The sequence below is a fragment of the Nothoprocta perdicaria genome, unplaced genomic scaffold (genome assembly GCF_003342845.1).
Source record: "Nothoprocta perdicaria isolate Ctin4 unplaced genomic scaffold, notPer1 scaffold_304, whole genome shotgun sequence".
Taxonomy (NCBI): Eukaryota; Metazoa; Chordata; class Aves; order Tinamiformes; family Tinamidae; genus Nothoprocta; species Nothoprocta perdicaria.
In genome coordinates this window covers 161,244-175,779 of record NW_020455538.1, presented here as the reverse complement: position 1 = coordinate 175,779, position 14,536 = coordinate 161,244, and positions in this window count along the sequence as shown.

Here is a 14,536-nt window from a genome sequence, read left to right as displayed (position 1 = left end):
TCAGGACCTGCTCTGGGAAGAGAGTGGCAATACTGTGCTGGAGTGGGCAAAAGCAGCATTCAGGCTGACAAAGGAATGGTTTCATTTCCCAGGAAAAACATTAACAACAAAAAGACCAATTTTGCATATTCTTTTAATATTTTTCTTCAACAATCCTTGCATTTTCTTTGAAATCCCGAAAGAGAATACATTTCATCTTTCAAACATTTAAAAAATCTTTTTCCACTCAGCAGTAATACCCCCAAAACTTAATTATAAATAACAATGTCCTGTGTAAATTTGCACTTCAGTAAAGGAAAAAAATACCAAAAAAAAAAAAAAAAAAAAAAAAANAAAAAAAAAAAAAAAAAAGGAAAGATGTAAAAGCACTTAGTAAACTCTCAGAACTCTCAATAAAAAAAAACTATTTTGATCTAATTATTTCACCTAGTTTCAGCTGATTTCTTGCTCCAGTTTCAAATACCTGCTCAGATGCTCTGAGATTTGGGATATATGAATTTATCCATCCCAGCAGCTCATGGCACTTGGTCTGGGAGGAGACGTGCATACCTACCCCTTGGAAGAGCTGCAGGCAGGACCTGCTAACACAGAAGACCTGGAAAAGATCACCAAGTGCTCCAGTTTCAGCACCTGAGCTGGAAGAAGGCTTGAGGACAGCACACGTCTTACGTGGACTGTCACCATCCCAGTCTGCTGCATCACTACAGGGAGCAGTAAGTTCACACGAGGCAGACGYGGTTGGATCGGACCCCGCTGCAGACCCCACTGCTGCCCTGCGGCCCAAAGCCGCTTTGGGGGGGCAGTTCTTGGAATTCACTCTTGCTTCCCCTTGCCCACACCCTGCCTTTCTCATCAGGCCATGGCTTCCTTCTTCTCGTGACAGTACTGTCCTACAGCCTGAACAGATCTTTCTCCATCAACATTTCCCGAGTACCCCCAGCCTGCATTTCTTGTTCTGCTGCTTCCTTTCCCAAGCTGCACATACTGCTCTGGTAAAGCCCCACTTCAGAGGATCCGCTCCCCTTGCCCCATTTGCCAGCAGCTCATCTGCACACTGGTCCCGGTGTGAACAGAGCTAAACAGGACTGTCACAGCTTGAATACGAAGTTGGATCAGTGCTATTTTCATGGTGCTAACATTCCTTTGGTGCCCCACAAATTACTTCACCAAACCCATCTGCCTCTCATGCCTCACAAGTGGCTCATACTCAGGCAAGTTTTCCACCCTTCTTATTGCTTCTAATCAATGAACTACCAGCTTAGCACAGAACAGTTGGTCCTGAAATACAAGAACCTGTGGATTGTACTGCAGAGTTATGCCAGTTCCCATTATTGCAGTCCTCAAGATCGTTATTTTTTTCCTGCATGACATTGCCATCCCTCTCTGCTCCCATACTGAYCTGACTCCAGATTTTCTAGGGTACTTCTACTTTTTGTCAGCTCCACTAATACAAATACTATAAATATATCTGATCCCATGACTGAATCTTTAAAAACTTCACTTTTATCCTCCCTGTAGTTCAATAATGTATCTTTTATCTGTTGTCATCTTCYCTTATGCCAGTTCATCGCTCACTAAGTCAATCATACTGGAGATGATGATTGCAGAACCATCATTAAATGAAATTGTACTTTAACATGAAATTAACATTAGTTTACCTAACAATTTTTGATGTGGCAATGTAATAACTGCCTGGTTGTATTTAGATGAAATGCATTTTGTTTATCTAGAAATAGAATCCTTTTTGAGTAAAGGATAACACTTTAGTCCAAGGTGACTGGTGTTTGCTAGATTTATGTTGCATTTTATCTTGTCATTTACCTCCATACCTTTTCATGAACCCTTCATAAATTAAGCTGCTTTTGGTCTGCTTAACAAATCACTAATATTCAACTAGTTCTGCCCTCTCTCCTCGTTCTGCTTGGAGGCTACATCACCACTGGTTTCTAGCCACACAGATCACCTTGACTTTCAGGTTTTTGTAAAGCTTTTTGCAGTTTTACATACAAATCCTTCCAGAGGTAGAGATATTTAGATCTTTGTATTTAGATCTTTAGATCCCTTCAACTGGATTCACCAAGATCTTTGAGACAGTCTCTAATTCAGCTCCGTTTCCTTATCCTTAAGGCTCATTAGCCATCCTGCATCTGCCCAAAATGTTGAAATCATGTTTAAGGGAAACTTAGGCAAAATATTAGTTTATTATCAATATATATTATATTTTAAATTGCCTCTAACTTCTCCTTCTAGCCTCAAAGAACACTTAATAGAACAACTTTGAATTAGTTCCCTAAAATCTCCCTAAAACATAGTCTTTGGGAACCTTAGTTTTATTCCATAATATTCACCACTAAGATACAACATTCTTGTTTGACTAATATATTTTCCTTTCCATTATAGGCTGTTTGATTAGTCATAATTCCTTTTGAGGTATTTATACAGTTCACCTCCCTTGAGATCTTCCTCTTGAGGGTAAAAATCCCGGGTATTTTTTCACACCTTTGATTTAAAGACATTCCAAACTCTTCCTCATCCAAAGAAACCTAGAGACTAACACAAACAGGAATATCTGGATCCTGTTAATACTAGCAGTGTTTGTTCTCCAGTCTGTATCTGGAAACCAAGAGTCTCCCATAATGCTGCAATTACTGGTAGACTTATCTTTCTAATAACATGATAGAAATCTCCCTGCATATCCAAATCCAGCCCCAAGGGCCAACAGCAGATACCGTACCACGGTAGAGCCCCTTGTATCACCCCTTCCCAAAGGGGCCGCATCCCAGGCAGGTTCTAGTTTTCATATAGGTCAGCTCTTTGGTCGTTAGTGCCCAGTGCTATGCAGATAGGCATGGGTACACGTGTTCCTGGGGGAGGAGAACCTCCTACTGCTCAGCTCCCAAGCCAATTGCTCCCAGACTCCTGCTCCCAGTCCAACGGCTCCGCACGCCTCTGAAAGCCACCATCACTCATGACCAGATTCTCAGACAGGCAGACGGGATGAAGGATGAGCAGGCCGTTGCTGGCCTCTCGGATGCTTTCCACCAGCTGGCATGGCAACGTCACTTCAGGCAGTATCCTGCCTATGTACATAACTCCTGGTCTCTGTTGATGGGGCATGACATGCAAATAGAACTGACGTCCTGCTTGATTATTTCTATCTATAATGTTCCCTTACTAAGGACAGGTTTCATAGTGAGCAGATACCAGTCATGAAAGAATCATAATATGGAAACAAAAGAAAATGTTGGCAGGAGAGCACTATAGAAATCTATATCCGCATTGTTTGACTGGCCTTAATGGGTGAAAATACAAACATTTTTGATGAGATATACCACTTGTGTCACTTTATTTAAATTATAAGGGTTGCATCAAGAATGAGCTGAGCCGTGTCTCTAGGGCCACTGATGTATTTTACTTGTAATGAAAAATAATTACTCTTCTTTGCTTTTATACTGTTCTATCACATATGTGCTATTATTACAGTAATTACCTGAGGATCCAGCTTGAATTTTCAACAGGTTGCATTTATATGTCTCAGAAAGAGGAAATATCAGGGTTTATCACCAAGGAAGATGTCTGACGTAGACTACAATCAGACAATTTCCCTTAGCAGCTAGGCATATGGACCTCCATGACAATGATATTGTCTTTTAACACAATGCTCTGTTCAAGGACATGTTGCAGACAGGTTTTCTATTCCAAGAATTTCTTTCTTTAAGGAGAAAGGATTTGAGTCTCAATAGTCCACCAAAATTACAGATTTTATAAATAGAGAGCTTTATGCCTTCTTGAAATGTCAAAGGGATGATATTTTGCGAGGAGATTCTGGCAGGCTAAGAAGACCTATAAACCCCAACACATCCAGTACTTACTGAGGACAAGAATGGGTCTCTGCTGGATGGGAAGCCTGCTCTTGCTTCAAATCAAATCCCCTACCTTGTAACTAGCCTAAGGGTAGACACTGATGTCAGCCATAAGAAATAATTCCAATCATTGCCTTCCCCCTAGCCCCAGGAGAGAGCCATTTCTCATGTAAATTCATGTTTAAAAAAGAAAGTCATCCATCACTCATCTGTTTTCTCTATTTCTGCTGCTTCTCTGGTGAGTCATCCCAGATCTCCTTGCCAAAACTTCCAGAAACACAGCAGATAGGAACAAAGCTCACTTTCAAAATCATACCTCAAGACAAGGCAGAGGGAAGCCAAAGAGAGGTACTGACATGTTACACTGGTAACGGCCATTTGCATCATTATCAGTAACTCAACATCACTCCTCAACCCTGAAAATAACATAAAAATATAATAAAATAATGAGTGCAGGAGGCATTGGGAGGACATTACATCAAAAAACAACTGGAAGATTGGAAGTAGAAAAGGGAGCTCATTTTTCTCAGACCCTCCCTGCAATCTGCCTTTCTGTGCCTAGTAAGGTTGAGGATACCTTTTAAGGTTGGATATCTTTTATTATAATGCAAATACAAGTGCATAATACAATAAGCTCTAGTCCTTGTTTGAACTCAAAATGGTACCAACCACCTGCATCGTCTATAATAATCATACTCCTCAGGACACCTTCATCATGGAGCAGGAAAGCACTAATTGACATGCACATACATAAATATGTGAGGGAGTTCTCCAGGCAGGATAAAATAAAAAATAAATAATTAAAGTAAAATAATTAAAATAAAAAATAAGAATAAAAAAATAARAAAATAAAAATAAAAATAAAAATAAAAATAAAAATAAAAATAAAAATAAAAATAAAAATAAAAATAAAAATAAAAATAAAAATAAAAATAAAAATAAAAGAGACAGTCATAGAACTCAAAGGAACTAATCTTTTAAATTATAACAGCCAACATTAGTCCAGTAGATTTCCTCAGCCTCGATATAGCAAGACCTTACAATGAGCAAATTTAAACAAATGAATAATCTTGATTAGCAAAATTATGACCTCTCTTCAACTGAAAAAGATATAATATTGAATAATAAGAATAAATATCACACACAACCTTGAATTTGCAGATTGTTGACACAAAGTAGTCACAGAAGACACAATGACTTGAGGAAATATTTGGTTATTTCTCCCAGAGTATAAGGTATCCCATAACAGAAATAAACAGAAGGAATTGTCCATTATGACCAGTATCAGAGTGATTAATTCTATATTATATCTGTTCCCACTACACATAAAACTTCAGTTCCTACTAAAGAGGTACAAATCATAATTTGTACTAATGTTCCATTTACAAGAAGTCCATAAAGGTGGTAAATAATTAAAAAACACTTGTATAAACGGTCAATCAATTGTTACAGATGCTACGAAGTCCTTCAGGACAATAGTTCACTTATAACGCACTGCAGAGGGTGGCAGGAAGCACCATGGCGCACTCTGCTCAGCTTGCTGTCCTCTAACCTCACAGACACAGCACTAGATACCGAGTTATTCTGRGAGCACAGGAGGTCCAGGATAACCCTTAACTGTCTCCCACTATAACTAGACTCAAGGCACACCAGCTAAGTCTGTTTAATGCATACTTAATAAATACACTATTTTTAATGAAAATGACTCTGAGGTTCATCTGGACACYGAAGCAGAAATTTAGTTTCCCACATCTTAAGAAACTAGCCAAGGGATTCCCTTTTAAAAAGAATATAAAACCAGCTCTTTCAGCCTCTCATTATCCAAAACACAAGAACTTTAGTCAGAGAGAGCATTAACAAGAAAGAGAATTCCAGAAGGGTCRGGCTGACAGGGACATGAGGAGATCATCTGGTCCCACCCTCCCGCTCCAGCACATTCTCCTTGAGCCCAGTGCCCAGGAGCGCGTCCAACAGCTGCTGAATTGTCTCCAAGGAAGGAGCCTGCACAACCTCTCCAGGCTACCTGCTCCAGTGCTCTGCTGCCCACACAGCAAAGACATTTTCCCCATGTTTGGATGGAGCTTCCTGAGTCTCAGTTTGTGCTCTCTGTGGCAAAGCCGAGCACATGTCCCCGCGGACTCTGTGCTCCAGTGCTCCATCTGCCGATGGGCTCACAGCCCTGGTCTCTGTGCATGACATGGTTGAGTCACAGGTTGCTGCTCGGATGGGATCCCTCTTCCTTGGGGAACCCGAAGACACCTTCAGGCAGGCACCCACTGTTACACATAGCAGGGCACGTCAGAATGTGCTTTACAACTTAGATGTCCGTAAYGAAGAGTGCTAGCATGGCAAATACCTGGCTGTTCTGAAAGTTTCCAGTTGTTCTTATGCTGCATCCTGATGCTATTCCCAGTCCGCTTCTCAGGCTCCAACATTGATTCTGCCTCCCCGGGCCTTGAAATGAAACAAAGTGCAGGTCAGGTTTTGTGAAGAATGGGTTTGGGGCTAACCTCACAGTTACACACAACCACAAATATTACATACACTCTTTTCCCTGGAGGTCTCAGAACTATGCAGTGTTGCGTGCATGGATACTGTCATCCTAAGCAGAGCTCACAGACTTAAAATGATGGATTTCATTGAGTTCCACTATGAAACCTGTTTGAATGGAGTAGGATTTACAGTGTATTCCCTAAAATRATAATAAAAAAGGATTTTCCAGCTAAATCTGCCTTTGCCTAGAGGAAGAATGAGACAATGGATTTTAACATCTTAATGAACATGGAGTTCCCTGGGGAGAGCAAAAATGAAACAGAAATCAACTGCTGCAGCTGTGTGGCAGAGAGCTGCTCCCCTTCCCCACCGCTACTCGCTGATGCTCTCGCGGCACTCACCATGGCATGAACCAAGGCATGCATCGTGACATGCACCGTGGCATGCACCATGGCATGCACTGTGGCATGCACCATGGCACATGCTGCAGCTCACACCGCATCATTCACCGCAGCGGGGAACCACATTGCAAGCACTGGTACGGAGGGGAATGTGGGCCTTGCCCCCAGCCTTGGGATTCATTTCAGGGGCAGTTTCTGTGCACGTGCTCATTAGAAGACTAAGTGAACGAGCTTTCAAGAGAAAGGGTGACACGAGCCATGTCTGCAGGGCAGCCCTGGGTGTCACGGCAATAGCTGTGCCCGGGGAGCACGCAGCAGTGGGAGCAGAGCCCTTGCCCAGCACCTGGCTCCCGTATCACTCCCAACTGCCTCCACCACCCACAATCCAGGGAGCCCGCCTGGAGATGCAGAGGTGGACCAAGTGCTTGAGTCCTACAGCAGCACCRTTTGCTAGGCTGGTTTTGTATCATTTTGCATTAGGAAGTAAGGGGAAGTATGCTGTGTTTATGTGARACGGCACAATTCATATATCTAGGCAAACAGGAGCCTATGTTATTTCTGTCATTAGTTATAATTAGAGAACTCTAATCAACCCCCTGCCTGCCCCAGTACTCAAAAGTGAATCTGCAATTTTATTTGTGTTCTTCATTAAAGAGGAGGAAAAAAGAAAAACAGTCACTCATGAAACTCCCATTTATATGAAGAATTTATTTTAGAAGGTTCTTCAACATTAGTATCTTATCTGTGATTGTACTTCTGTACCACCTCCAATAATATTTCTCTCTACATAGAGATTCATGTAATGCCTTATAAAGAGTAGATATTTCTCAATACTCTTCAACAATAAACAGGATTTTGGTGCAGAGGTAGAGAGAAATATTCGGAGAGAAGATAAAGGTCAGTTAGACAACTGCAGGGGGTATTCATTGCATACACTTTCTGGGGCAGAAGGGCAGAATTACTGAAAAAGCTTCAGCATCTTGAGTCTCAGCAATTTCCAACAGATGGTGCTGATGACATAATTACTGTTGATTAAGTTTCAACTTCTACTAGTGAAGAGTTTTAAAGGCACAGCTAAGCAGAGGGAAGCCTGGACTGAGCTCTTTGCCAGGGTCACCTCAGTGCCACAATACTGAATTTCCCCTCCAGCCATTCCCCAGCTTGTGTTCCAGATTTCCAAGAGATTCCACACAAGCACAAGACAAGATTCTGTTCCTATTTACACTGCTGAAGTCTCGAATATTTCCTATGGCATCTTGTTAGGGATGTCACAAGCTTCATAAGATGCTAGATTTAAGATATTCAGAGATTAAAGACAAGAGCTATCCATCATCCATTTTTGCTCCCTCATATCACTGCAGAAGAGTATCATTCATATTTGTTGTGACGTGAACATGAAAGACTTCAGCCAAAAGACCACAAGGTTGTGGAGAGGTGGCTATGGAGGCTCATGGGCCTCCTGCTGCTGTGGCTGAGCTGCTGGGGAGCCAGGGATCCACTCCGAGACACCGCTCCTGTGGAGACATGGGACGTGGGCCCCGAGTGGCACCGCTCTCCAGGTCCCAACATGACGTAGTTGTGAAACTGCTGAAGGACTTCTGTGTGTCCAGGTCTGCTCGGACCAGCCCAGTGGCATCGGACACYGCTGTGGAAGAGCCGCACAGACTGCCAAGGCCTGCACCTTCTCCATGCAGCCACCTCCTGCCACAGGCTGCTTCGCACACAGCCCTGTCCCACAGGGATTAGAGACACTGGGGAGCAACACACGTGTACCAGCTGTTCAGTGCTGCTTTTCATACCAGCATTTTCAGGCAAAATTAAGAACAAAATAGTCAACCCTCTGAGCTCCTGAAAGAGCTGCAAGCACCTTTACCATTAACCAACCACAAGCCAAGCTGGAAAGGGCTCTGGTTGCCCTCCACCACTGCAGGGAGCTGGTGGGAGATGTCGCTGCATCTCACCATCCCTATTGACCTTGCACTACCTCTCCTCATTCTTCCACGCCACCTGCGGCGCTCACCTCCATGATGCTCTGCTATGTCCCATGCACGCAGCTGTTTACCATGCAGCTTTTCACCTGTGCAGAGCCAGGGCTYTCCCCACCACCACCAGCCTGCTCCATTTCCCGGGACAGCATCCCAGGTGGGAGCACAGTGGCACCAAGCAGAAACCTCCTCTGAGAGGATGCTGACCACACACAGGTACCTTCTTCTAGAGGCACCTGGAAGATTCTGAACCATCAGGACTATAGCATAGACCATCTCTTCCAAATACCCCTGGCTACAGGAAATGAAAGCGCTCTTTCTGCTGAGTGACACAGGGAAAAGTGGGCTGAGCATTTGGCTCAGTGTCCCGTGCACAGGGCTAAACAGCAGCTGCATGTGCTCACAGGCACCTATCCTCCCAGCCTACCGCACGCGCCTGCTCTCCAGCCCGCACTGGCCGCGAGGGCAGGGGCAGCACCAGGAGTCCCTGCCAGCAGCGGGGAGACGTCCTCAGAGCGCTGCCCGCTGGCCAGCACCACAAAGGTTGGCTTGTCAGCCAAGCGCAGCCGCAGAGCGATCGGGGAAGCTGCGCTTTGGGAAGGCACCCGCAGCGCTGCGCCCAGAATCCCGTGGAGCATCTACTGCATCTTGAAGTCTGGCTCTAACTTCAGGACAGCTGTATTAAAAACGTGATCCACTGTGAATTACAAGTGCGCTGGAAACAAGGGGTTTTGGAGAATTCCTGTTTGCAAGCAGCAAACACCGCTGCAGTTCTCCCTACAAAATCTCCAGCCAAGGCAGAGATTCCCGATGGCAGATGGGCTCAGCTTTGGCTGAGGTGACTTCTGAGAGTCTTCCAGCTCTTCTGAAAGGTCTTTCAGCTCTTCTGTCCCCTGCTCAGGGGAGGCACTTTCCAGAGGAACCCTAGGTCTAGCTGACACACAGGGCTAGATGCCAGTTCAGCAAGGAGGGTCTGTTATAAACTGCATCCTTCCCTGTTCTTCCTCAGCTCTGAGAACGGCTGGACGGGTCTCTCCCTGGGACAAGCAGTGCAGGCAACGCTTGATCCTGCCTGTGGCCGCGATCCTGCTGGTGGGCAGAGCTGGTACTGCCCATCCAGCAGCAGCCCCAGCAAGGCTGGGGTGGACCCAGCCCAGGTGCAGGCAGCCAGGAACATCCTCCCACCTCCCGATGGATCCCCAGCCCCTGGCATCCCCCCCTCCTTGCCTTACAACCCAGCCGCATCGCCCACAGCAGCCCTGCCACATCCCTGCAACCCCACATCCCACCACAGCCCTGCCACATGCCCACATGCCCACATCCCACTGCATCCCTTGCATCCTCTTGCATCCCCCCACACATCCCTGCCGCAGCTGGGCCACATCCCACCACATTCCCCCACATCCCTTAGCCTCTCCCTGTGCTCATGCCACTAACAGAGTGGGTTATATCTTGTTCACAGCCTGAAATGACGGTGGAGAAACCAACTCTTCTAACAGAAATTTACTCCAAAGCCCTCACCCCACACCAAACAAAAAAMTGCATTGGGTTATGCATATGGGATCTGGCCTGTTGAAATGCAGGCTCCAAGCCAAGGCTGGCACCGAGCTGATGGACAAGGGACCTGCGAGGTTGCAAGCACGGCGCGGGTCGGGCTGGATGCGTAGGAGTACACACTGCTCACAGGCAGGACTGCTAATTTACACTACGCTGCAAATTGATTTCCCAAGTGCTCTCATGCAACAGCATTTCATGATTCTCTGTGGCTGGGGCGAACTCACAGGTGCAAAGCAGGAGCGAGGGAAAAGGAGGCCGAGCCGAGGCTGTGTGCAGGCCCCCTCGGAGCCCCACACGGGCAGCAGCCGGGACGGGGCCCGGCTTGCAGGGCGGCCGAGAGGGCATCGCTGCTGCACCGCAGAGCACGACCCGCCTCCCAGGGGAACCGTCTGGCCCTGCAGACAGAGCTGCAGTCGCCTTGCAGGGATCGGCTGTAGCGGCTGGTGGCCTTGGGGCTGCTGCTGCATGAGACCCCCAGCTGCCTGTTGTGAGCGGCCAGATGCACCCAAAACAGGGCAAAACGGAGGGAAAGAGGAAAATAACACTAGCGAAGCCCTAAATGTAAAACTCACACAAACATGGAAACCCCTGGCAATGCAGAGAACAAGGTGGCTGCTGGAGCTCCTGGAGTGCTCTGTAATCGTTAGTGTGGATTACAGCAAATCTGTCTTTTTCCAAAAGCTGAGCATTGGTGGGGAAAGCCAGATTTGTGCGTCAAGAATAGCATGTTACCTCTTTTTGCATGAAGAAGCAATTAAAGATTTACTGAAAGAATCATTTTATCCCCTCTATGGCCACTGATTGCTTTGGTAATTACTAAAATGCAGGAATAATTCCATTATCTGCTCAATAATTTCCAAGAAATAGTAAGGTGAATGCTCTGAACTCTGACCATGTAGCATTACTGTCCATAGTATTGCTAACTTTAATATCACATTTACAGACCAGTAAAAAAATGAAAGCGAAATTACTTGAAGCTAAACGATGAGATCCCAGGCTGCAAAACACAGCAAAGGAGGCTGTAACTAGGTCAGAATTTTACCTTAGAACTTGTGTAAAAGAAATTAATTTTTTTTTTGTTTATTTACAAGACTGTCAAAAATGTAAAGGTGAACATTTAATTCCATTAACTCTGAAACAAGGGGATGTTGACCAATAGTTCCCAAGCTCAGATGCCTGCAGGTGCACAAGGCAAGGAGAAATGAAGGTGGAGGGTACAAAATGTCAATTTTAAACTAAATTTTAAACTTTTAAAAAATGCAAAATATATTCTATGATACAGTTGTCAAATTGAAATTGAATGTGTGTGCACTCAGATTTGTGGAGATGCAATAAGGAATGGTAAGTTAGAGAAAAAGGACTAATGACAAGTTATCTAGTTGTGAACATAACTATCCTAAAAATGCATTAGAGCAAAGCAGAAGAAAAGGTGAAGAGATTTCACTCCATGATACACTTTGGTTTCAAAAAAAGCTAATTTCTGCAAACCATCTTAACCTAATTTGGTCACTTGCCCTATGCAAAAAAAAAAAAAAAAGAAAAAAAAGTCAACTGTTCTGGAAATTTTAAGCATTGCTAAATGAATGAAACTCAACAGCAACAACAGAAAGATTATGGGCTTATCTGAAGAAGGTTTTGTGCAGGGAGATTCAGCAGAGCTCGTGTCTCAATAGCCTTGTGTTAAGAAATTCTGTTTTCAAATACTAGTTCATTCAATTTCCTAAAACTTGTGGAATTTACTATATACTTCAATGCAGTAATGGAAAGAACATTTTTCTGTGTAAATAGACTTGGACAGATTATAGAGAGCTGCTAAACATTGATTTTGCTAGAGCTGGGCTTCAAGTTAATGCTGAAGTAAAAAAAGAAAAAAGATATTTAAAACATTGTGAACTGATTCAAAAACAGCCAAGACGTACAAAAATAGAGTCCAACAAATGCAACAATAATAATAACAATGCAGAGCTATGTGTTTAAAGGACAGTGGAAATGTATCTTGCAGGGGAAAAATGGTGCCCACATGAGGCACCGAGAGCTGATGCTTCCCTAAACCGTTGTCCAAGCAGATACTCTCCGTTCTTCTCCTGCGGTGTCACTCCCTTCCTGCGAGGACAGACGAGGAAACCGAGTGGCGGCGACAGGAGGGGATGCACATGCGGAGTGGGGTGATGCGGTGGATTGGGGACCCACACACGCCACAGGACGGCTGCACACACGGATCATCTCCCTTCGGAGCGCTGCTCCCAGGGGCAGCTCCCAGTCTGGCTGTGTATTCATTGCCATCTCCTCTCCAGGCTGCTACTTGCAGCATTTTCCCTGGCTCAGAAGCCAATTGCCATGCCAGGGAAACACCACTGACCATGACTCATTTGAGGAAATATAGCCTGCCTTTTTACAGAGGAACTATAAAACTACATCACAATGAAAACAGTCATGGATCAGGTCTGATCCAGAGCCCCAGTCCATCACAGTCAACTGATTTCTTGACTGTATTCTGCCTCCAGGAGCCTCCAGCTACCACATCACATTAGGGTGACAAAGCACTGGAACAGGCTGCCCAGAGAGGTTGTGGAGTCTCCTTCTTTGGAGATCTTTAAAACCCGCTTGGATGCAGCCCTGTGCCACGTGCTCTAGGTGACCCTGCGTGAGCAGGGGGGTTGGACTCGATGACCTCTGAGGTCCCTTCCAACCTTCGGCATTCTATGATTCTATGATTCTATGATCTTGGTACCAATTTCAGGTACCAGGAGACAGGCCCATCATTAAACATGTACAAGGAACCAGAGGTGTCCCCATGCATGGAAACCCCTCCAGCACACAGAGTCCCATGGTACATGGAGCCCCACCACACATGGAGCCCACCATGCATGGAGCCCCACAGGGTAGCAGCCCACCGCGCTCTGCCCCTCTACGTGCACAACTGCTGCTGCCCAGCAGTGCCCCACAGCCCACGCAGGCACCCTGGGTGCAGGGCAGGGCTCGGGTCCACAGCCCTGTGGAAAGGCTGGTGCCACRGCCAAGGCTGAGCACCTCTGGAGCAGGACATGGCCCTCGGGAAGGACGGGCTGCAGATTTAGTTCTGAGTTAGAGGAGACCTCTGGCATCGCCGGTCAAGCCCGTGCTCCCGGCCACTCCTGCTTTCGTTAGTGTTTGGGCTGCCTCGCTAATTGTGGCATGCGAACGGCAGGCTGCACAGATGTCAGATGTCACGCTCTATCTGATGAAGAGGTCTCTGCCGCGGGCTGTTTATATGTGACCCACCAGAATTTCCTGCTGCATGATGAAATAATTAGGGGGCCTCATGCAGGGAGTAGTGTTGCGAGTAGGTTGCAAAGGATTACACACACACACACACAAAAAAAAATCCTAAGCATTTTCCTTATCTGTGATATGATCTTCCAAGGGTCCTTATATACATTCAACTTGTTTGTTTTATTTCCTTTAAAACTCTCCATGCAGATGCTAAATGAAAGTTTCTGAAAGTTTAGCAGCCTGCTTTCCTTTGTGCTCAGGTTACATAGTGGGAATAGTGGCGTAAGCAAACAGGAAAAAAGGAGGAGTTATTTGTTTGTTTTAAATCAAGATTGCTTTTGCCTCTCCAGGCAGCAAGCTCCAAACTGTGGATGGTTTAATAGAAGTCGATTCTGTCATCAAAAAGAATCCCATTTTTGTAGCTCCTCTTTTTTGCAATCATTTAATCATCAGCAGCTTGGTGCCTGGCGGCTCATCCGTTCCCCCGCAGGCTGGACGCTCGAGCCTCCTGGGCACACGGGAGCCGCCCGCGTCCCCAGGGCGGCAAAGCCGAGCAGGAGGCGGCGGTCGCGGGTCGCCTCGAGCGGCTGCCTGTGCGGCGCAGGAGCTGCTTTACTCCCCGAGGGAGCAGCAGGAGAGCCTTAGCTTGTAGCCAAGCTGCCAAGTCTCCAGCAAACCCCTCCTGGAAGCTGTGCATTTTGCAATGATTCTGTGTGCACAACAGAGGACAGACCTGTGCCAGTCCCTTCAGTTTGGAGTCCACACAGATAACAGTCCTTGCCTTTCCAGCCATCCTGCTGCCCATGTCAGCCTCAGGACACTCTTCCTCCCGCCCCACATGCCTGGATAGGTACCACACTGGAGATGTGGTGTATTGTGATGCACAGAGATGTGATGTGATGTATGGAGATGTATTTTCTTTCTGTTTTCTGTGTTTCCTTAGCAAAAAGCTAAGGAAAGGGCTTAGAAACAGCATTCTCATTGC